General features: G+C 42.8%; 1 protein-coding gene across 8 annotated transcripts in view; it reads right to left on the reverse strand.

The window, feature by feature from the left end:
* The window catches only part of Whrn (whirlin), a 149,176-nt gene that overhangs the window by 53,121 nt on the left and 72,296 nt on the right, over window positions 1-23,759 (reverse strand). The window lies entirely within an intron of this gene.

Consider the following 23,759-nt stretch of genomic DNA (forward strand, 5'->3'; position numbering starts at 1 on the left):
CCCATGTCCTGTGTTATAGTGATGTCAGCCCCATGTCCCTATGTTACAGTGATGTCAGCCCATGTCCTATGTTATAGTGATGTCAGCCCATGTCCTATGTTATAGTGATGTCAGCCCATGTCCTATGTTATAGTGATGTCAGCCCATGTCCTATGTTATAGTGATGTCAGATGCATGTCCTATGTTATAGTGATGTCAGCCCCATGTCCTATGTTATAGTGATGTCAGCCCCATGTCCTATGTGATAGTGATGTCAGCCCCATGTCCTATGTTATAGTAATGTCAGGCCATGTCCTATGTTATAGTGATGTCAGATGCATGTCCTATGTTATAGTGATGTCAGCCCATGTCCCTATGTTATAGTGATGTCAGATGCATGTCCTATGTTATAGTGATGTCAGCCCATGTCCCTATGTTATAGTGATGTCAGCCCATGTCCTATGTTATAGTGATGTCACCCCATGTCCCTATGTTATAGTGATGTCAGCCCATGTCCTATGTTATAGTGATGTCAGCCCATGTCCCTATGTTATAGTGATGTCAGCCCATGTCCTATGTTATAGTCATGTCAGATGCATGTCCTATGTTATAGTGATGTCAGCCCATGAACTATGTTATAGTGATGTCAGCCCATGTCCTATGTTATAGTGATGTCAGCCCATGTCCTGTGTTATAGTGATGTCAGCCCATGTCCTATATTATAGTGATGTCAGCCCATGTCCTGTGTTATAGTGATGTCAGCCCATGTCCTATGTTATAGTGATGTCAGCTCAGGTCCTGTGTTATAGTGATGTCAGATGCATGTCCTATGTTATAGTGATGTCAGCCCATGTCCTATGTTATAGTGATGTCAGCCCATGTCCTATGTTACAGTGATGTCAGCCCATGTCCTGTGTTATAGTGATGTCAGCCCATGTCTCTATGTTATAGTGATGTCAGCCCATGTCCCTATGTTATAGTGATGTCAGATGCATGTCCTATGTTATAGTGATGTCAGCCCATGTCCTATGTTATAGTGATGTCAGCCCATGTCCTGTGTTATAGTGATGTCAGCCCATGTCCTATGTTATAGTGATGTCAGCCCATGTCCTATGTTATAGTGATGTCAGATGCGTGTCCTATGTTATAGTGATGTCAGCCCATGTCCCTATGTTATAGTGATGTCAGCCCATGTCCCTATGTTATAGTGATGTCAGCCCATGTCCTGTGTTATAGTGATGTCAGCCCCATGTCCTATGTTATAGTGATGTCAGCCCCATGTCCTATGTTATAGTGATGTCAGCCCATGTCCTGTGTTATAGTGATGTCAGACATGTCCTATGTTATAGTGATGTCAGCCCCATGTCCTATGTTATAGTGATGTCAGCCCATGTCTTGTGTTATAGTGATGTCAGATGCATGTCCTATGTTATAGTGATGTCAGCCCATGTCCTGTGTTATAGTGATGTCAGCCCATGTCCTATGTTATAGTGATGTCAGCCCATGTCTTGTGTTATAGTGATGTCAGATGCATGTCCTATGTTATAGTGATGTCAGCCCATGTCCTATGTTATAGTGATGTCAGCCCATGTCCTATGTTACAGTGATGTCAGCCCATGTCCTGTGTTATAGTGATGTCAGCCCATGTCCTATGTGATAGTGATGTCAGCCCATGTCCTATGTGATAATGATGTCAGCCCATGTCCCTATGTTATAGTGATGTCAGCCCATGTCCTATGTTATAGTGATGTCAGCCCATGTCCTATGTTATAGTGATGTCAGCCCATGTCTTATGTTATAGTGATGTCAGCCCACGTCCCTATGTTATAGTGATGTCAGCCCATGTCCCTATGTTATAGTGATGTCAGCCCATGTCCTATGTTATAGTGATGTCAGCCCATGTCCTATGTTATAGTGATGTCAGATGCATTTCCTATGTTATAGTGATGTCAGCCCATGTCCTATGTTATAGTGATGTCAGATGCATGTCCTATGTTATAGTGATGTCATCCCCATGTCCTATGTTATAGTGATGTCAGTCCATGTCCTATGTTATAGTGATGTCAGCCCATGTCCTATGTTATAGTGATGTTAGCCCATGTCCTATGTTATAGTGATGTCAGCCCATGTCCTATGTTATAGTGATGTCAGCCCATGTCCTACGTTATAGTGATGTCAGCCCATGTCCTACGTTATAGTGATGTCAGCCCATGTTCCTATGTTATAGTGATGTCAGATGCATGTTCTATGTTACAGTGATGTCAGCCCCATGTCCTATGTTACAGTGATGTCAGCCCCATGTCCTATGTTATAGTGATGTCAGCCCCATGTCCTATGTTATAGTGATGTCAGGCCATGTCCTATGTTATAGTGATGTCAGATGCATGTCCTATGTTATAGTGATGTCAGCCCATGTAATATGTTATAGTGATGTCAGCCCATGTCCTATGTTATAATGGTGTCAGCCCATGTCCTGTGTTATAGTGATGTCAGTCCATGTCCTATGTTATAGTGATGTCAGCCCATGTCCTATATTATAGTGATGTCAGCCCATGTCCTATGTCATAGTGATGTCAGCCCCATGTCCTATGTTATAGTGATGTCAGCCCCATGTCCTATGTTATAGTGATGTCAGCCCATGTCCTGTGTTATAGTGATGTCAGCCCATGTCCTATGTTATAGTGATGTCAGTCCATGTCCCTATGTTATAGTGATGTCAGCCCATGTCCCTATGTTATAGTGATGTCAGCCCATGTCCTATGTTATAGTGATGTCAGCCCATGTCCCTATGTTATAGTGATATCAGCCCATGTCCTATGTTATAGTGATGTCAGCCCATGTCCTATGTTATAGTGATGTTAGCCCATGTCCTATGTTATAGTGATGTCAGCCCATGTCCTATGTTATAGTGATGTCAGCCCATGTCCTATGTTATAGTGATGTCAGCCCACGACCCTATATTATAGTGATGTCAGCCCATGTCCCTATGTTATAGTGATGTCAGATGCATGTCCTATGTTATAGTGATGTCATCCCCATGTCCTATGTTATAGTGACATCAGCCCACGTCCTATGTTATAGTGATGTCAGCCCCATGTCCTGTGTTATAGTGATGTCAGCCCATGTCCCTATGTTATAGTGATGTCAGCCCATGTCCCTATGTTATAGTGATGTCAGCCCATGTCTAAGTTATAGTGATGTCAGCCCATGTCCTATGTTATAGTGATGTCTGCCCCATGTCCTATGTTATAGTGATGTCAGCCCCATGTCCTGTGTTATAGTGATGTCAGCCCATGTCCTATGTTATAGTGATGTCAGCCCATGTCCTGTGTTATAGTGATGTCAGCCCATGTCCTATGTTATAGTGATGTCAGCCCATGTCCTGTGTTATAGTGATGTCAGCCCATGTCCTATGTTATAGTGATGTCAGCCCATGTCCTATGTTATAGTGATGTCAGATGCGTGTCCTATGTTATAGTGATGTCAGCCCATGTCCCTATGTTATAGTGATGTCAGCCCATGTCCCTATGTTATAGTGATGTCAGCCCATGTCCTGTGTTATAGTGATGTCAGCCCCATGTCCTATGTTATAGTGATGTCAGCCCCATGTCCTATGTTATAGTGATGTCAGCCCATGTCCTGTGTTATAGTGATGTCAGACATGTCCTATGTTATAGTGATGTCAGCCCCATGTCCTATGTTATAGTGATGTCAGCCCATGTCTTGTGTTATAGTGATGTCAGATGCATGTCCTATGTTATAGTGATGTCAGCCCATGTCCTGTGTTATAGTGATGTCAGCCCATGTCCCTATGTTATAGTGATGTCAGCCCATGTCCTATGTTATAGTGATGTCAGCCCATGTCCCTATGTTATAGTGATGTCAGCCCTTGTCTATGTTATAGTGATGTCAGCCCATGTCCTATGTTATAGTGATGTCAGCCCATGTCCTATGTTATAGTGATGTCAGCCCATGTCCCTATGTTATAGTGATGTCAGCCCATGTCCTATGTTATAGTGATGTCAGCCCCATGTCTATGTTATAGTGATGTCAGCCCATGTCCTATGTTATAGTGATGTCAGCCCCATGTCTATGTTATAGTGATGTCAGCCCATGTCCTATGTTATAGTGATGTCAGCCCATGTCCCTATGTTATAGTGATGTCAGCCCATGTCCTATGTTATAGTGATGTCAGATGCATGTCCTATGTTATAGTGATGTCAGCCCATGTCCCTATGTTATAGTGATGTCAGACCATGTCCTATGTTATAGTGATGTCAGCCCATGAACTATGTTATAGTGATGTCAGATGCATGTCCTATGTTATAGTGATGTCAGCCCATGTCCCTATGTTATAGTGATGTCAGCCCATGTCCTATGTTATAGTGATGTCAGCCCCATGTCCTATGTTATAGTGATGTCACCCCATGTCCTATGTTATAGTGATGTCAGCCCTTGTCCTGTGTTATAGTGATGTCAGCCCTTGTCCTGTGTTATAGTGATGTCAGCCCTTGTCCTGTGTTATAGTGATGTCAGCCCATGTCCCTATGTTATAGTGATGTCAGCCCATGTCCTATGTTATAGTGATGTCAGCCCATGAACTATGTTATAGTGATGTCAGATGCATGTCCTATGTTATAGTGATGTCAGCCCATGTCCCTATGTTATAGTGATGTCAGCCCATGTCCTATGTTATAGTGATGTCAGCCCCATGTCCTATGTTATAGTGATGTCACCCCATGTCCTATGTTATAGTGATGTCAGCCCTTGTCCTGTGTTATAGTGATGTCAGCCCATGTCCTATGTTATAGTGATGTCAGCCCATGTCCCTATGTTATAGTGATGTCAGCCCATGTCCTATGTTATAGTGATGTCAGCCCATGTCCTATGTTATAGTGATGTCAGATGCATGTCCTATGTTATAGTGATGTCAGCCCATGTCCCTATGTTATAGTGATGTCAGCCCATGTCCTATGTGATAGTGATGTCAGCCCATGTCCTATGTGATAATGATGTCAGCCCATGTCCCTATGTTATAGTGATGTCAGCCCATGTCCTATGTTATAGTGATGTCAGCCCATGTCCTATGTTATAGTGATGTCAGCCCATGTCTTATGTTATAGTGATGTCAGCCCACGTCCCTATGTTATAGTGATGTCAGCCCATGTCCCTATGTTATAGTGATGTCAGCCCATGTCCTATGTTATAGTGATGTCAGCCCATGTCCTATGTTATAGTGATGTCAGATGCATTTCCTATGTTATAGTGATGTCAGCCCATGTCCTATGTTATAGTGATGTCAGATGCATGTCCTATGTTATAGTGATGTCATCCCCATGTCCTATGTTATAGTGATGTCAGTCCATGTCCTATGTTATAGTGATGTCAGCCCATGTCCTATGTTATAGTGATGTTAGCCCATGTCCTATGATATAGTGATGTCAGCCCATGTCCTATGTTATAGTGATGTCAGCCCATGTCCTACGTTATAGTGATGTCAGCCCATGTCCTACGTTATAGTGATGTCAGCCCATGTTCCTATGTTATAGTGATGTCAGATGCATGTTCTATGTTACAGTGATGTCAGCCCCATGTCCTATGTTACAGTGATGTCAGCCCCATGTCCTATGTTATAGTGATGTCAGCCCCATGTCCTATGTTATAGTGATGTCAGGCCATGTCCTATGTTATAGTGATGTCAGATGCATGTCCTATGTTATAGTGATGTCAGCCCATGTAATATGTTATAGTGATGTCAGCCCATGTCCTATGTTATAATGGTGTCAGCCCATGTCCTGTGTTATAGTGATGTCAGTCCATGTCCTATGTTATAGTGATGTCAGCCCATGTCCTATATTATAGTGATGTCAGCCCATGTCCTATGTCATAGTGATGTCAGCCCCATGTCCTATGTTATAGTGATGTCAGCCCCATGTCCTATGTTATAGTGATGTCAGCCCATGTCCTGTGTTATAGTGATGTCAGCCCATGTCCTATGTTATAGTGATGTCAGTCCATGTCCCTATGTTATAGTGATGTCAGCCCATGTCCCTATGTTATAGTGATGTCAGCCCATGTCCTATGTTATAGTGATGTCAGCCCATGTCCCTATGTTATAGTGATATCAGCCCATGTCCTATGTTATAGTGATGTCAGCCCATGTCCTATGTTATAGTGATGTTAGCCCATGTCCTATGTTATAGTGATGTCAGCCCATGTCCTATGTTATAGTGATGTCAGCCCATGTCCTATGTTATAGTGATGTCAGCCCACGACCCTATATTATAGTGATGTCAGCCCATGTCCCTATGTTATAGTGATGTCAGATGCATGTCCTATGTTATAGTGATGTCATCCCCATGTCCTATGTTATAGTGACATCAGCCCATGTCCTATGTTATAGTGATGTCAGCCCCATGTCCTGTGTTATAGTGATGTCAGCCCATGTCCCTATGTTATAGTGATGTCAGCCCATGTCCCTATGTTATAGTGATGTCAGCCCATGTCTATGTTATAGTGATGTCAGCCCATGTCCTATGTTATAGTGATGTCTGCCCCATGTCCTATGTTATAGTGATGTCAGCCCCATGTCCTGTGTTATAGTGATGTCAGCCCATGTCCTATGTTATAGTGATGTCAGCCCATGTCCTGTGTTATAGTGATGTCAGCCCATGTCCTATGTTATAGTGATGTCAGCCCATGTCTATGTTATAGTGATGTCAGCCCATGTCCTATGTTATAGTGATGTCTGCCCCATGTCCTATGTAATAGTGATGTCAGCCCATGTCCTGTGTTATAGTGATGTCCCCCCATGTCCCTATATTATAGTGATGTCATCCCAAGTCTATGTTATAGTGATGTCAGCCCATGTCCTACGTTATAGTGATGTCAGCCCATGTCCTATGTTATAGTGATGTCAGCCCATGTCCCTATGTTATAGTGATGTCAGCCCATGTCCCTATGTTACAGTGATGTCAGCCCATGTCCTATGTTATAGTGATGTCAGCCCATGTCCTGTGTTATAGTGATGTCAGCCCATGTCCTATGTTATAGTGATGTCAGCCCATGTCCTATGTTATAGTGATGTCAGATGCATGTCCTATGTTATAGTGATGTCAGCCCCATGTCCTATGTTATAGTGATGTCAGCCCCATGTCCTATGTGATAGTGATGTCAGCCCCATGTCCTATGTTATAGTGATGTCAGGCCATGTCCTATGTTATAGTGATGTCAGATGCATGTCCTATGTTATAGTGATGTCAGCCCATGTCCCTATGTTATAGTGATGTCAGATGCATGTCCTATGTTATAGTGATGTCAGCCCATGTCCCTAAGTTATAGTGATGTCAGCCCATGTCCTATGTTATAGTGATGTCACCCGATGTCCCTATGTTATAGTGATGTCAGCCCATGTCCTATGTTATAGTGATGTCAGCCCATGTCCTATGTTATAGTGATGTCAGCCCATGTCCCTATGTTATAGTGATGTCAGCCCATGTCCTATGTTATAGTGATGTCAGCCCATGTCCTATGATATAGTGATGTCAGATGCATGTCCTATGTTATAGTGATGTCAGCCCATGTCCCTATGTTATAGTGATGTCAGCCCATGTCCTATGTTATAGTGATGTCAGCCCATGTCCTATGTGATAGTGATGTCAGCCCATGTCCTATGTGATAATGATGTCAGCCCATGTCCCTATGTTATAGTGATGTCAGCCCATGTCCTATGTTATAGTGATGTCAGCCCATGTCCTATGTTATAGTGATGTCAGCCCATGTCCTATGTTATAGTGATGTCAGCCCATGTCCTATGTTATAGTGATGTCAGCCCATGTCCTATGTTATAGTGATGTCAGATGCATGTCCTATGTTATAGTGATGTCAGCCCCATGTCCTATGTTATAGTGATGTCAGCCCCATGTCCTATGTGATAGTGATGTCAGCCCCATGTCCTATGTTATAGTGATGTCAGGCCATGTCCTATGTTATAGTGATGTCAGATGCATGTCCTATGTTATAGTGATGTCAGCCCATGTCCCTATGTTATAGTGATGTCAGATGCATGTCCTATGTTATAGTGATGTCAGCCCATGTCCCTATGTTATAGTGATGTCAGCCCATGTCCTATGTTATAGTGATGTCACCCCATGTCCCTATGTTATAATGATGTCAGCCCATGTCCTATGTTATAGTGATGTCAGCCCATGTCCCTATGTTATAGTGATGTCAGCCCATGTCCTATGTTATAGTCATGTCAGATGCATGTCCTATGTTATAGTGATGTCAGCCCATGTCCTATGTTATAGTGATGTCAGCCCATGTCCTATGTTATAGTGATGTCAGCCCATGTCCTGTGTTATAGTGATGTCAGCCCATGTCCTATATTATAGTGATGTCAGCCCATGTCCCTATGTTATAGTGATGTCAGCCCATGTCCTATGTTATAGTGATGTCAGCCCATGTCCTATGTTATAGTGATGTCAGCTCAGGTCCTGTGTTATAGTGATGTCAGATGCATGTCCTATGTTATAGTGATGTCAGCCCATGTCCTATGTTATAGTGATGTCAGCCCATGTCCTATGTTACAGTGATGTCAGCCCATGTCCTATGATATAGTGATGTAAGCCCATGTCCTATGTTATAGTGATGTCAACCCATGTCCTGTGTTATAGTGATGTCAGCCCATGTCCCTATGTTATAGTGATGTCAGCCCATGTCCCTATGTTATAGTGATGTCAGATGCATGTCCTATGTTATAGTGATGTCAGCCCATGTCCTATGTTATAGTGATGTCAGCCCATGTCCTGTGTTATAGTGATGTCAGCCCATGTCCTATGTTATAGTGATGTCAGCCCATGTCCTATGTTATAGTGATGTCAGATGCATGTCCTATGTTATAGTGATGTCAGCCCATGTCCCTATGTTATAGTGATGTCAGCCCCATGTCCTATGTTATAGTGATGTCAGCCCATGTCCCTATGTTATAGTGATGTCAGCCCCATGTCCTATGTTATAGTGATGTCAGCCCCATGTCCTATGTTATAGTGATGTCAGACCATGTCCTGTGTTATATTGATGTCAGACATGTCCTATGTTATAGTGATGTCAGCCCAATGTCCTATGTTACAGTGATGTCAGCCCATGTCTTGTGTTATAGTGATGTCAGATGCATGTCCTATGTTATAGTGATGTCAGCCCATGTCCTGTGTTATAGTGATGTCAGCCCATGTCCCTATGTTATAGTGATGTCAGCCCATGTCCTATGTTATAGTGATGTCAGCCCATGTCCTGTGTTATAGTGATGTCAGTCCATGTCCTATGTTATAGTGATGTCAGCCCATGTCCTATGTTATAGTGATGTCAGCCCATGTCCTATGTTATAGTGATGTCAGCCCATGTCCTATGTTATAGTGATGTCAGATGCATGTCCTATGTTATAGTGATGTCAGCCCATGTCCCTATGTTATAGTGATGTCAGCCCATGTCCTATGTTATAGTGATGTCAGCCCCATGTCCTATGTTATAGTGATGTCAGCCCCATGTCCTATGTTATAGTGATGTCAGCCCATGTCCTATGTTATAGTGATGTCAGCCCATGTCCCTATGTTATAGTGATGTCAGCCCATGTCCTATGTTATAATGATGTCAGCCCATGTCCTATGTTATAGTGATGTCAGATGCATGTCCTATGTTATAGTGATGTCAGCCCATGTCCCTATGTTATAGTGATGTCAGCCCATGTCCTATGTTATAGTGATGTCAGCCCATGAACTATGTTATAGTGATGTCAGATGCATGTCCTATGTTATAGTGATGTCAGCCCATGTCCCTATGTTATAGTGATGTCAGTCCATGTCCTATGTTATAGTGATGTCAGCCCATGTCCTATGTTATAGTGATGTCAGCCCATGTCCCTTTGTTATAGTGATGTCAGCCCATGTCCTATGTTATAGTGATGTCAGCCCATGTCCTATGTTATAGTGATGTCAGCCCATGTCCTATGTTATAGTGATGTCAGCCCATGACCTATGTTATAGTGATGTCAGATGCATGTCCTATGTTATAGTGATGTCAGATGCATGTCCTATGTTATAGTGATGTCAGCCCATGTCCTATGTTATAGTGATGTCAGCCCCATGTCCTATGTTATAGTGATGTCAGCCCCATGTCCTATGTTATAGTGATGTCAGCCCATGTCCTATGTTATAGTGATGTCAGCCCATGTCCCTATGTTATAGTGATGTCAGCCCATGTCCTAAGTTATAGTGATGTCAGCCCATGTCCTATGTTATAGTGATGTCAGATGCATGTCCTATGTTATAGTGATGTCAGCCCCATGTCCTATGTTATAGTGATGTCAGCCCCATGTCCTATGTGATAGTGATGTCAGCCCCATGTCCTATGTTATAGTGATGTCAGGCCATGTCCTATGTTATAGTGATGTCAGATGCATGTCCTATGTTATAGTGATGTCAGCCCATGTCCCTATGTTATAGTGATGTCAGATGCATGTCCTATGTTATAGTGATGTCAGCCCATGTCCCTATGTTATAGTGATGTCAGCCCATGTCCTATGTTATAGTGATGTCACCCCATGTCCCTATGTTATAGTGATGTCAGCCCATGTCCTATGTTATAGTGATGTCAGCCCATGTCCCTATGTTATAGTGATGTCAGCCCATGTCCTATGTTATAGTCATGTCAGATGCATGTCCTATGTTATAGTGATGTCAGCCCATGTCCTATGTTATAGTGATGTCAGCCCATGTCCTATGTTATAGTGATGTCAGCCCATGTCCTGTGTTATAGTGATGTCAGCCCATGTCCTATATTATAGTGATGTCAGCCCATGTCCTATGTTATAGTCATGTCAGATGCATGTCCTATGTTATAGTGATGTCAGCCCATGTCCTATGTTATAGTGATGTCAGCCCATGTCCTATGTTATAGTGATGTCAGCCCATGTCCTGTGTTATAGTGATGTCAGCCCATGTCCTATATTATAGTGATGTCAGCCCATGTCCTATGTTATAGTGATGTCAGCCCATGTCCTATGTTATAGTGATGTCAGCCCATGTCCTATGTTATAGTGATGTCAGCCCATGTCCCTATGTTATAGTGATGTCAGCCCATGTCCTATGTGATAGTGATGTCAGCCCATGTCCTATGTTATAGTGATGTCAGATGCATGTCCTATGTTATAGTGATGTCAGCCCATGTCCCTATGTTATAGTGATGTCAGATGCATGTCCTATGTTATAGTGATGTCAGCCCATGTCCCTATGTTATAGTGATGTCAGCCCATGTCCTATGTTATAGTGATGTCACCCCATGTCCCTATGTTATAATGATGTCAGCCCATGTCCTATGTTATAGTGATGTCAGCCCATGTCCCTATGTTATAGTGATGTCAGCCCATGTCCTATGTTATAGTCATGTCAGATGCATGTCCTATGTTATAGTGATGTCAGCCCATGTCCTATGTTATAGTGATGTCAGCCCATGTCCTATGTTATAGTGATGTCAGCCCATGTCCTATATTATAGTGATGTCAGCCCATGTCCCTATGTTATAGTGATGTCAGCCCATGTCCTATGTTATAGTGATGTCAGCCCATGTCCTATGTTATAGTGATGTCAGCTCAGGTCCTGTGTTATAGTGATGTCAGATGCATGTCCTATGTTATAGTGATGTCAGCCCATGTCCTATGTTATAGTGATGTCAGCCCATGTCCTATGTTACAGTGATGTCAGCCCATGTCCTATGATATAGTGATGTAAGCCCATGTCCTATGTTATAGTGATGTCAACCCATGTCCTGTGTTATAGTGATGTCAGCCCATGTCCCTATGTTATAGTGATGTCAGCCCATGTCCCTATGTTATAGTGATGTCAGATGCATGTCCTATGTTATAGTGATGTCAGCCCATGTCCTATGTTATAGTGATGTCAGCCCATGTCCTGTGTTATAGTGATGTCAGCCCATGTCCTATGTTATAGTGATGTCAGCCCATGTCCTATGTTATAGTGATGTCAGATGCATGTCCTATGTTATAGTGATGTCAGCCCATGTCCCTATGTTATAGTGATGTCAGCCCCATGTCCTATGTTATAGTGATGTCAGCCCCATGTCCTATGTTATAGTGATGTCAGACCATGTCCTGTGTTATATTGATGTCAGACATGTCCTATGTTATAGTGATGTCAGCCCAATGTCCTATGTTACAGTGATGTCAGCCCATGTCTTGTGTTATAGTGATGTCAGATGCATGTCCTATGTTATAGTGATGTCAGCCCATGTCCTGTGTTATAGTGATGTCAGCCCATGTCCCTATGTTATAGTGATGTCAGCCCATGTCCTATGTTATAGTGATGTCAGCCCATGTCCTGTGTTATAGTGATGTCAGTCCATGTCCTATGTTATAGTGATGTCAGCCCATGTCCTATGTTATAGTGATGTCAGCCCATGTCCTATGTTATAGTGATGTCACCCGATGTCCCTATGTTATAGTGATGTCAGCCCATGTCCTATGTTATAGTGATGTCAGCCCATGTCCTATGTTATAGTGATGTCAGCCCATGTCCTATGTTATAGTGATGTCAGCCCATGTCCCTATGTTATAGTGATGTCAGCCCATGTCCTATGTTATAGTGATGTCAGCCCATGTCCTATGATATAGTGATGTCAGATGCATGTCCTATGTTATAGTGATGTCAGCCCATGTCCCTATGTTATAGTGATGTCAGCCCATGTCCTATGTTATAGTGATGTCAGCCCATGTCCTATGTGATAGTGATGTCAGCCCATGTCCTATGTGATAATGATGTCAGCCCATGTCCCTATGTTATAGTGATGTCAGCCCATGTCCTATGTTATAGTGATGTCAGCCCATGTCCTATGTTATAGTGATGTCAGCCCATGTCCTATGTTATAGTGATGTCAGCCCATGTCCTATGTTATAGTGATGTCAGCCCATGTCCTATGTTATAGTGATGTCAGATGCATGTCCTATGTTATAGTGATGTCAGCCCCATGTCCTATGTTATAGTGATGTCAGCCCCATGTCCTATGTGATAGTGATGTCAGCCCCATGTCCTATGTTATAGTGATGTCAGGCCATGTCCTATGTTATAGTGATGTCAGATGCATGTCCTATGTTATAGTGATGTCAGCCCATGTCCCTATGTTATAGTGATGTCAGATGCATGTCCTATGTTATAGTGATGTCAGCCCATGTCCCTATGTTATAGTGATGTCAGCCCATGTCCTATGTTATAGTGATGTCACCCCATGTCCCTATGTTATAATGATGTCAGCCCATGTCCTATGTTATAGTGATGTCAGCCCATGTCCCTATGTTATAGTGATGTCAGCCCATGTCCTATGTTATAGTCATGTCAGATGCATGTCCTATGTTATAGTGATGTCAGCCCATGTCCTATGTTATAGTGATGTCAGCCCATGTCCTATGTTATAGTGATGTCAGCCCATGTCCTGTGTTATAGTGATGTCAGCCCATGTCCTATATTATAGTGATGTCAGCCCATGTCCCTATGTTATAGTGATGTCAGCCCATGTCCTATGTTATAGTGATGTCAGCCCATGTCCTATGTTATAGTGATGTCAGCTCAGGTCCTGTGTTATAGTGATGTCAGATGCATGTCCTATGTTATAGTGATGTCAGCCCATGTCCTATGTTATAGTGATGTCAGCCCATGTCCTATGTTACAGTGATGTCAGCCCATGTCCTATGATATAGTGATGTAAGCCCATGTCCTATGTTATAGTGATGTCAACCCATGTCCTGTGTTATAGTGATGTCAGCCCATGTCCCTATGTTATAGTGATGTCAGCCCATGTCCCTATGTTATAGTGATGTCAGATGCATGTCCTATGTTATAGTGATGTCAGCCCATGTCCTATGTTATAGTGATGTCAGCCCATGTCCTGTGTTATAGTGATGTCAGCCCATGTCCTATGTTATAGTGATGTCAGCCCATGTCCTATGTTATAGTGATGTCAGATGCATGTCCTATGTTATAGTGATGTCAGCCCATGTCCCTATGTTATAGTGATGTCAGCCCCATGTCCTATGTTATAGTGATGTCAGCCCATGTCCCTATGTTATAGTGATGTCAGCCCCATGTCCTATGTTATAGTGATGTCAGCCCCATGTCCTATGTTATAGTGATGTCAGACCATGTCCTGTGTTATATTGATGTCAGACATGTCCTATGTTATAGTGATGTCAGCCCAATGTCCTATGTTACAGTGATGTCAGCCCATGTCTTGTGTTATAGTGATGTCAGATGCATGTCCTATGTTATAGTGATGTCAGCCCATGTCCTGTGTTATAGTGATGTCAGCCCATGTCCCTATGTTATAGTGATGTCAGCCCATGTCCTATGTTATAGTGATGTCAGCCCATGTCCTGTGTTATAGTGATGTCAGTCCATGTCCTATGTTATAGTGATGTCAGCCCATGTCCTATGTTATAGTGATGTCAGCCCATGTCCTATGTTATAGTGATGTCAGCCCATGTCCTATGTTATAGTGATGTCAGATGCATGTCCTATGTTATAGTGATGTCAGCCCATGTCCCTATGTTATAGTGATGTCAGCCCATGTCCTATGTTATAGTGATGTCAGCCCCATGTCCTATGTTATAGTGATGTCAGCCCCATGTCCTATGTTATAGTGATGTCAGCCCATGTCCTATGTTATAGTGATGTCAGCCCATGTCCCTATGTTATAGTGATGTCAGCCCATGTCCTATGTTATAATGATGTCAGCCCATGTCCTATGTTATAGTGATGTCAGATGCATGTCCTATGTTATAGTGATGTCAGCCCATGTCCCTATGTTATAGTGATGTCAGCCCATGTCCTATGTTATAGTGATGTCAGCCCATGAACTATGTTATAGTGATGTCAGATGCATGTCCTATGTTATAGTGATGTCAGCCCATGTCCCTATGTTATAGTGATGTCAGTCCATGTCCTATGTTATAGTGATGTCAGCCCATGTCCTATGTTATAGTGATGTCAGCCCATGTCCCTTTGTTATAGTGATGTCAGCCCATGTCCTATGTTATAGTGATGTCAGCCCATGTCCTATGTTATAGTGATGTCAGCCCATGTCCTATGTTATAGTGATGTCAGCCCATGACCTATGTTATAGTGATGTCAGATGCATGTCCTATGTTATAGTGATGTCAGATGCATGTCCTATGTTATAGTGATGTCAGCCCATGTCCTATGTTATAGTGATGTCAGCCCCATGTCCTATGTTATAGTGATGTCAGCCCCATGTCCTATGTTATAGTGATGTCAGCCCATGTCCTATGTTATAGTGATGTCAGCCCATGTCCCTATGTTATAGTGATGTCAGCCCATGTCCTAAGTTATAGTGATGTCAGCCCATGTCCTATGTTATAGTGATGTCAGATGCATGTCCTATGTTATAGTGATGTCAGCCCCATGTCCTATGTTATAGTGATGTCAGCCCCATGTCCTATGTGATAGTGATGTCAGCCCCATGTCCTATGTTATAGTGATGTCAGGCCATGTCCTATGTTATAGTGATGTCAGATGCATGTCCTATGTTATAGTGATGTCAGCCCATGTCCCTATGTTATAGTGATGTCAGATGCATGTCCTATGTTATAGTGATGTCAGCCCATGTCCCTATGTTATAGTGATGTCAGCCCATGTCCTATGTTATAGTGATGTCACCCCATGTCCCTATGTTATAGTGATGTCAGCCCATGTCCTATGTTATAGTGATGTCAGCCCATGTCCCTATGTTATAGTGATGTCAGCCCATGTCCTATGTTATAGTCATGTCAGATGCATGTCCTATGTTATAGTGATGTCAGCCCATGTCCTATGTTATAGTGATGTCAGCCCATGTCCTATGTTATAGTGATGTCAGCCCATGTCCTGTGTTATAGTGATGTCAGCCCATGTCCTATATTATAGTGATGTCAGCCCATGTCCTATGTTATAGTCATGTCAGATGCATGTCCTATGTTATAGTGATGTCAGCCCATGTCCTATGTTATAGTGATGTCAGCCCATGTCCTATGTTATAGTGATGTCAGCCCATGTCCTGTGTTATAGTGATGTCAGCCCATGTCCTATATTATAGTGATGTCAGCCCATGTCCTATGTTATAGTGATGTCAGCCCATGTCCTATGTTATAGTGATGTCAGCCCATGTCCTATGTTATAGTGATGTCAGCCCATGTCCCTATGTTATAGTGATGTCAGCCCATGTCCTATGTGATAGTGATGTCAGCCCATGTCCTATGTTATAGTGATGTCAGATGCATGTCCTATGTTATAGTGATGTCAGCCCATGTCCCTATGTTATAGTGATGTCAGATGCATGTCCTATGTTATAGTGATGTCAGCCCATGTCCCTATGTTATAGTGATGTCAGCCCATGTCCTATGTTATAGTGATGTCACCCCATGTCCCTATGTTATAATGATGTCAGCCCATGTCCTATGTTATAGTGATGTCAGCCCATGTCCCTATGTTATAGTGATGTCAGCCCATGTCCTATGTTATAGTCATGTCAGATGCATGTCCTATGTTATAGTGATGTCAGCCCATGTCCTATGTTATAGTGATGTCAGCCCATGTCCTATGTTATAGTGATGTCAGCCCATGTCCTATATTATAGTGATGTCAGCCCATGTCCCTATGTTATAGTGATGTCAGCCCATGTCCTATGTTATAGTGATGTCAGCCCATGTCCTATGTTATAGTGATGTCAGCTCAGGTCCTGTGTTATAGTGATGTCAGATGCATGTCCTATGTTATAGTGATGTCAGCCCATGTCCTATGTTATAGTGATGTCAGCCCATGTCCTATGTTACAGTGATGTCAGCCCATGTCCTATGATATAGTGATGTAAGCCCATGTCCTATGTTATAGTGATGTCAACCCATGTCCTGTGTTATAGTGATGTCAGCCCATGTCCCTATGTTATAGTGATGTCAGCCCATGTCCCTATGTTATAGTGATGTCAGATGCATGTCCTATGTTATAGTGATGTCAGCCCATGTCCTATGTTATAGTGATGTCAGCCCATGTCCTGTGTTATAGTGATGTCAGCCCATGTCCTATGTTATAGTGATGTCAGCCCATGTCCTATGTTATAGTGATGTCAGATGCATGTCCTATGTTATAGTGATGTCAGCCCATGTCCCTATGTTATAGTGATGTCAGCCCCATGTCCTATGTTATAGTGATGTCAGCCCCATGTCCTATGTTATAGTGATGTCAGACCATGTCCTGTGTTATATTGATGTCAGACATGTCCTATGTTATAGTGATGTCAGCCCAATGTCCTATGTTACAGTGATGTCAGCCCATGTCTTGTGTTATAGTGATGTCAGATGCATGTCCTATGTTATAGTGATGTCAGCCCATGTCCTGTGTTATAGTGATGTCAGCCCATGTCCCTATGTTATAGTGATGTCAGCCCATGTCCTATGTTATAGTGATGTCAGCCCATGTCCTGTGTTATAGTGATGTCAGTCCATGTCCTATGTTATAGTGATGTCAGCCCATGTCCTATGTTATAGTGATGTCAGCCCATGTCCTATGTTATAGTGATGTCAGCCCATGTCCTATGTTATAGTGATGTCAGATGCATGTCCTATGTTATAGTGATGTCAGCCCATGTCCCTATGTTATAGTGATGTCAGCCCATGTCCTATGTTATAGTGATGTCAGCCCCATGTCCTATGTTATAGTGATGTCAGCCCCATGTCCTATGTTATAGTGATGTCAGCCCATGTCCTATGTTATAGTGATGTCAGCCCATGTCCCTATGTTATAGTGATGTCAGCCCATGTCCTATGTTATAGTGATGTCAGCCCATGTCCTATGTTATAGTGATGTCAGATGCATGTCCTATGTTATAGTGATGTCAGCCCATGTCCCTATGTTATAGTGATGTCAGCCCATGTCCTATGTTATAGTGATGTCAGCCCATGAACTATGTTATAGTGATGTCAGATGCATGTCCTATGTTATAGTGATGTCAGCCCATGTCCCTATGTTATAGTGATGTCAGTCCATGTCCTATGTTATAGTGATGTCAGCCCATGTCCTATGTTATAGTGATGTCAGCCCATGTCCCTTTGTTATAGTGATGTCAGCCCATGTCCTATGTTATAGTGATGTCAGCCCATGTCCTATGTTATAGTGATGTCAGCCCATGTCCTATGTTATAGTGATGTCAGCCCATGACCTATGTTATAGTGATGTCAGATGCATGTCCTATGTTATAGTGATGTCAGCCCATGTCTCTATGTTATAGTGATGTCAGCCCATGTCCTATGTTATAGTGATGTCAGCCCCATGTCCTATGTTATAGTGATGTCAGCCCCATGTCCTATGTTATAGTGATGTCAGCCCATGTCCTATGTTATAGTGATGTCAGCCCATGTCCCTATGTTATAGTGATGTCAGCCCATGTCCTATGTTATAGTGATGTCAGCCCATGTCCTATGTTATAGTGATGTCAGATTCATGTCCTATGTTATAGTGATGTCAGCCCCATGTCCTATGTTATAGTGATGTCAGCCCCATGTCCTATGTGATAGTGATGTCAGCCCCATGTCCTATGTTATAGTGATGTCAGGCCATGTCCTATGTTATAGTGATGTCAGATGCATGTCCTATGTTATAGTGATGTCAGCCCATGTCCCTATGTTATAGTGATGTCAGATGCATGTTCTATGTTATAGTGATGTCAGCCCATGTCCCTATGTTATAGTGATGTCAGCCCATGTCCTATGTTATAGTGATGTCACCCCATGTCCCTATGTTATAGTGATGTCAGCCCATGTCCTATGTTATAGTGATGTCAGCCCATGTCCCTATGTTATAGTGATGTCAGCCCATGTCCTATGTTATAGTCATGTCAGATGCATGTCCTATGTTATAGTGATGTCAGCCCATGTCCTATGTTATAGTGATGTCAGCCCATGTCCTATGTTATAGTGATGTCAGCCCATGTCTTGTGTTATAGTGATGTCAGCCCATGTCCTATATTATAGTGATGTCAGCCCATGTCCTGTGTTATAGTGATGTCAGCCCATGTCCTATGTTATAGTGATGTCAGCCCATGTCCTATGTTATAGTGATGTCAGCTCAGGTCCTGTGTTATAGTGATGTCAGATGCATGTCCTATGTTATAGTGATGTCAGCCCATGTCCTATGTTATAGTGATGTCAGCCCATGTCCTATGTTACAGTGATGTCAGCCCATGTCCTATGATATAGTGATGTAAGCCCATGTCCTATGTTATAGTGATGTCAGCCCATGTCCCTATGTTATAGTGATGTCAGCCCATGTCCCTATGTTATAGTGATGTCAGATGCATGTCCTATGTTATAGTGATGTCAGCCCATGTCCTATGTTATAGTGATGTCAGCCCATGTCCTGTGTTATAGTGATGTCAGCCCATGTCCTATGTTATAGTGATGTCAGCCCATGTCCTATGTTATAGTGATGTCAGATGCATGTCCTATGTTATAGTGATGTCAGCCCATGTCCCTATGTTATAGTGATGTCAGCCCCATGTCCTATGTTATAGTGATGTCAGCCCCATGTCCTATGTTATAGTGATGTCAGCCCATGTCCTGTGTTATATTGATGTCAGACATGTCCTATGTTATAGTGATGTCAGCCCAATGTCCTATGTTACAGTGATGTCAGCCCATGTCTTGTGTTATAGTGATGTCAGATGCATGTCCTATGTTATAGTGATGTCAGCCCATGTCCTGTGTTATAGTGATGTCAGCCCATGTCCCTATGTTATAGTGATGTCAGCCCATGTCCTATGTTATAGTGATGTCAGCCCATGTCCTGTGTTATAGTGATGTCAGTCCATGTCCTATGTTATAGTGATGTCAGCCCATGTCCTATGTTATAGTGATGTCAGCCCATGTCCTCTGTTATAGTGATGTCAGCCCATGTCCTATGTTATAGTGATGTCAGATGCATGTCCAATGTTATAGTGATGTCAGCCCATGTCCCTATGTTATAGTGATGTCAGCCCATGTCCTATGTTATAGTGATGTCAGCCCCATGTCCTATGTTATAGTGATGTCAGCCCCATGTCCTATGTTATAGTGATGTCAGCCCATGTCCTATGTTATAGTGATGTCAGCCCATGTCCCTATGTTATAGTGATGTCAGCCCATGTCCTATGTTTTAGTGATGTCAGCCCATGTCCTATGTTATAGTGATGTCAGATGCATGTCCTATGTTATAGTGATGTCAGCCCATGTCCCTATGTTATAGTGATGTCAGCCCATGTCCTATGTTATAGTGATGTCAGCCCATGAACTATGTTATAGTGATGTCAGATGCATGTCCTATGTTATAGTGATGTCAGCCCATGTCCCTATGTTATAGTGATGTCAGCCCATGTCCTATGTTATAGTGATGTCAGCCCATGTCCTATGTTATAGTGATGTCAGCCCATGTCTCTATGTTATAGTGATGTCAGCCCATGTCCTATGTTATAGTGATGTCAGCCCATGTCCTATGTTATAGTGATGTCAGCCCATGTCCTATGTTATAGTGATGTCAGCCCATGACCTATGTTATAGTGATGTCAGATGCATGTCCTATGTTATAGTGATGTCAGCCCATGTCCCTATGTTATAGTGATGTCAGCCCATGTCCTATGTTATAGTGATGTCAGCCCCATGTCCTATGTTATAGTGATGTCAGCCCCATGTCCTATGTTATAGTGATGTCAGCCCATGTCCTATGTTATAGTGATGTCAGCCCATGTCCCTATGTTATAGTGATGTCAGCCCATGTCCTATGTTATAGTGATGTCAGCCCATGTCCTATGTTATAGTGATGTCAGATGCATGTCCTATGTTATAGTGATGTCAGCCCATGTCCCTATGTTATAGTGATGTCAGCCCATGTCCTATGTGATAGTGATGTCAGCCCATGTCCTATGTGATAATGATGTCAGCCCATGTCCCTATGTTATAGTGATGTCAGCCCATGTCCTATGTTATAGTGATGTCAGCCCATGTCCTATGTTATAGTGATGTCAGCCCACGTCCCTATGTTATAGTGATGTCAGCCCATGTCCCTATGTTATAGTGATGTCAGATGCATGTCCTATGTTATAGTGATGTCATCCCCATGTCCTATGTTATAGTGATGTCAGTCCATGTCGTATGTTATAGTGATGTTAGCCCATGTCCTATGTTATAGTGATGTTAGCCCATGTCCTATGTTATAGTGATGTAAGCCCATGTCCTATGTTAGAGTGAAGTCAGCCCATGTCCTACGTTATAGTGATGTCAGCCCATGTCCTACGTTATAGTGATGTCAGCCCATGTCCCTATGTTATAGTGATGTCAGATGCATGTTCTATGTTACAGTGATGTCAGCCCCATGTCCTATGTTACAGTGATGTCAGCCCCATGTCCTATGTTATAGTGATGTCAGATGCATGTCCTATGTTATAGTGATGTCAGGCCATGTCCTATGTTATAGTGATGTCAGATGCATGTCCTATGTTATAGTGATGTCAGCCCATGTAATATGTTATAGTGATATCAGCCCATGTCCTATGTTATAATGGTGTCAGCCCATGTCTTGTGTTATAGTGATGTCAGCCCATGTCCTGTGTTATAGTGATGTCAGCCCATGTCCTATGTTATAGTGATGTCAGCCCATGTCCTATGTTATAGTGATGTCAGATGCATGTCCTGTGTTATAGTGATGTCAGCCCATGTCCCTATGTTATAGTGATGTCAGCCCATGTCCTATGTTATAGTGATGTCAGCCCCATGTCCTATGTTATAGTGATGTCAGCCCATGTCCCTATGTTATAGTGATGTCAGCCCATGTCCTATGTTATAGTGATGTCAGCCCATGTCCTATTTTATAGTGATGTCAGCCCATATCCTATGTTATAGTGATGTCAGCCCATGTCCTATGTTATAGTGATGTCAGCCCATGTCCTATGTTATAGTGATATCAGCCCATGTCCCTATGTTATAGTGATGTCAGCCCATGTCCTATGTTATAGTGATGTCAGCCCATGTCCTATGTTATAGTGATGTCAGCCCATGTCCTATGTTATAGTGATGTCAGATGCATGTCCTATATTATAGTGATGTCAGCCCATGTCCTATGTTATAGTGATGTCAGGCCATGTCCTATGTTATAGTGATGTCAGCCCATGTCCTATGTTATAGTGATGGCAGATGCATGTCCTATATTATAGTGATGTCAGCCCATGTCCTATGTTATAGTGATGTCAGCCCCATGTCCTATGTTATAGTGATGTCAGCCCATGTCTTGTGTTATAGTGATGTCAGATGCATGTCCTATGTTATAGTGATGTCAGCCCATGTCCCTATGTTATGGTGATGTCAGCCCATGTCCTATGTTACAGTGATGTCAGCCCATGTCCTGTGTTATAGTGATGTCAGCCCATGTCCCTATGTTATGGTGATGTCAGCCCATGTCCTATGTTATAGTGATGTCAGCCCATGTCCTGTGTTATAGTGATGTCAGCCCATGTCCTATGTTATAGTGATGTCAGATGCATGTCCTGTGTTATAGTGATATCAGCCCATGTCCTATGTTATAGTGATGTCAGCCCATGTCCTATGTTATAGTGATGTCAGCCCATGTCCTATGTTATAGTGATGTCAGCCCATGTCCTATGATATAGTGATGTCAGCCCCATGTCCTTTGTTATAGTGATGTCAGGCCATGTCCTATGTTATAGTGATGTCAGATGCATGTCCTATGTTATAGTGATGTCAGCCCATGTCCCTATGTTATAGTGATGTCAGATGCATGTCCTATGTTATAGTGATGTCAGCCCATGTCCCTATGTTATAGTGATGTCAGCCCATGTCCTATGTTATAGTGATGTCAGCCCATGTCCCTATGTTATAGTGATGTCAGCCCATGTCCTATGTTATAGGGATGTCAGCCCATGTCCCTATGTTATAGTGATGTCAGCCCATGTCCTATGTTATAGTGATGTCAGCCCATGTCCCTATGTTATAGTGATGTCAGATGCATGTCCTATGTTATAGTGATGTCAGCCCATGTCCTATGTTATAGTGATGTCAGCCCATGTCCTATGTTATAGTGATGTCAGCCCATGTCCTATGTTATAGTGATGTCAGCCCATGTCCTATGTTATAGTGATGTCAGCCCATGTCCTATGTTATAGTGATGTCAGCCCATGTCCCTATGTTATAGTGATGTCAGCCCATGTCCTCTGTTATAGTGATGTCAGCCCATGTCCTGTGTTATAGTGATGTCAGCCCATGTCCTATGTTATAGTGATGTCAGCTCAGGTCCTGTGTTATAGTGATGTCAGATGCATGTCCTATGTTATAGTGATGTCAGCCCATGTCCTATGTTATAGTGATGTCAGCCCATGTCCTATGTTATAGTGATGTCAGCCCATGTCCTATGATATAGTGATGTAAACCCATGTCCTATGTTATAGTGATGTCAACCCATGTCCTGTGTTATAGTGATGTCAGCCCATGTCCCTATGTTATAGTGATGTCAGCCCATGTCCCTATGTTATAGTGATGTCAGATGCATGTCCTATGTTATAGTGATATCAGCCCATGTCCTTTGTTATAGTGATGTCAGCCCATGTCCTGTGTTATAGTGATGTCAGCCCATGTCCTATGTAATAGTGATGTCAGCCCATGTCCTATGTTATAGTGATGTCAGATGCAT

This window comes from Microtus pennsylvanicus, chromosome 13 (genome assembly GCF_037038515.1).
Source record: "Microtus pennsylvanicus isolate mMicPen1 chromosome 13, mMicPen1.hap1, whole genome shotgun sequence".
Taxonomy (NCBI): domain Eukaryota; kingdom Metazoa; phylum Chordata; class Mammalia; order Rodentia; family Cricetidae; genus Microtus; species Microtus pennsylvanicus.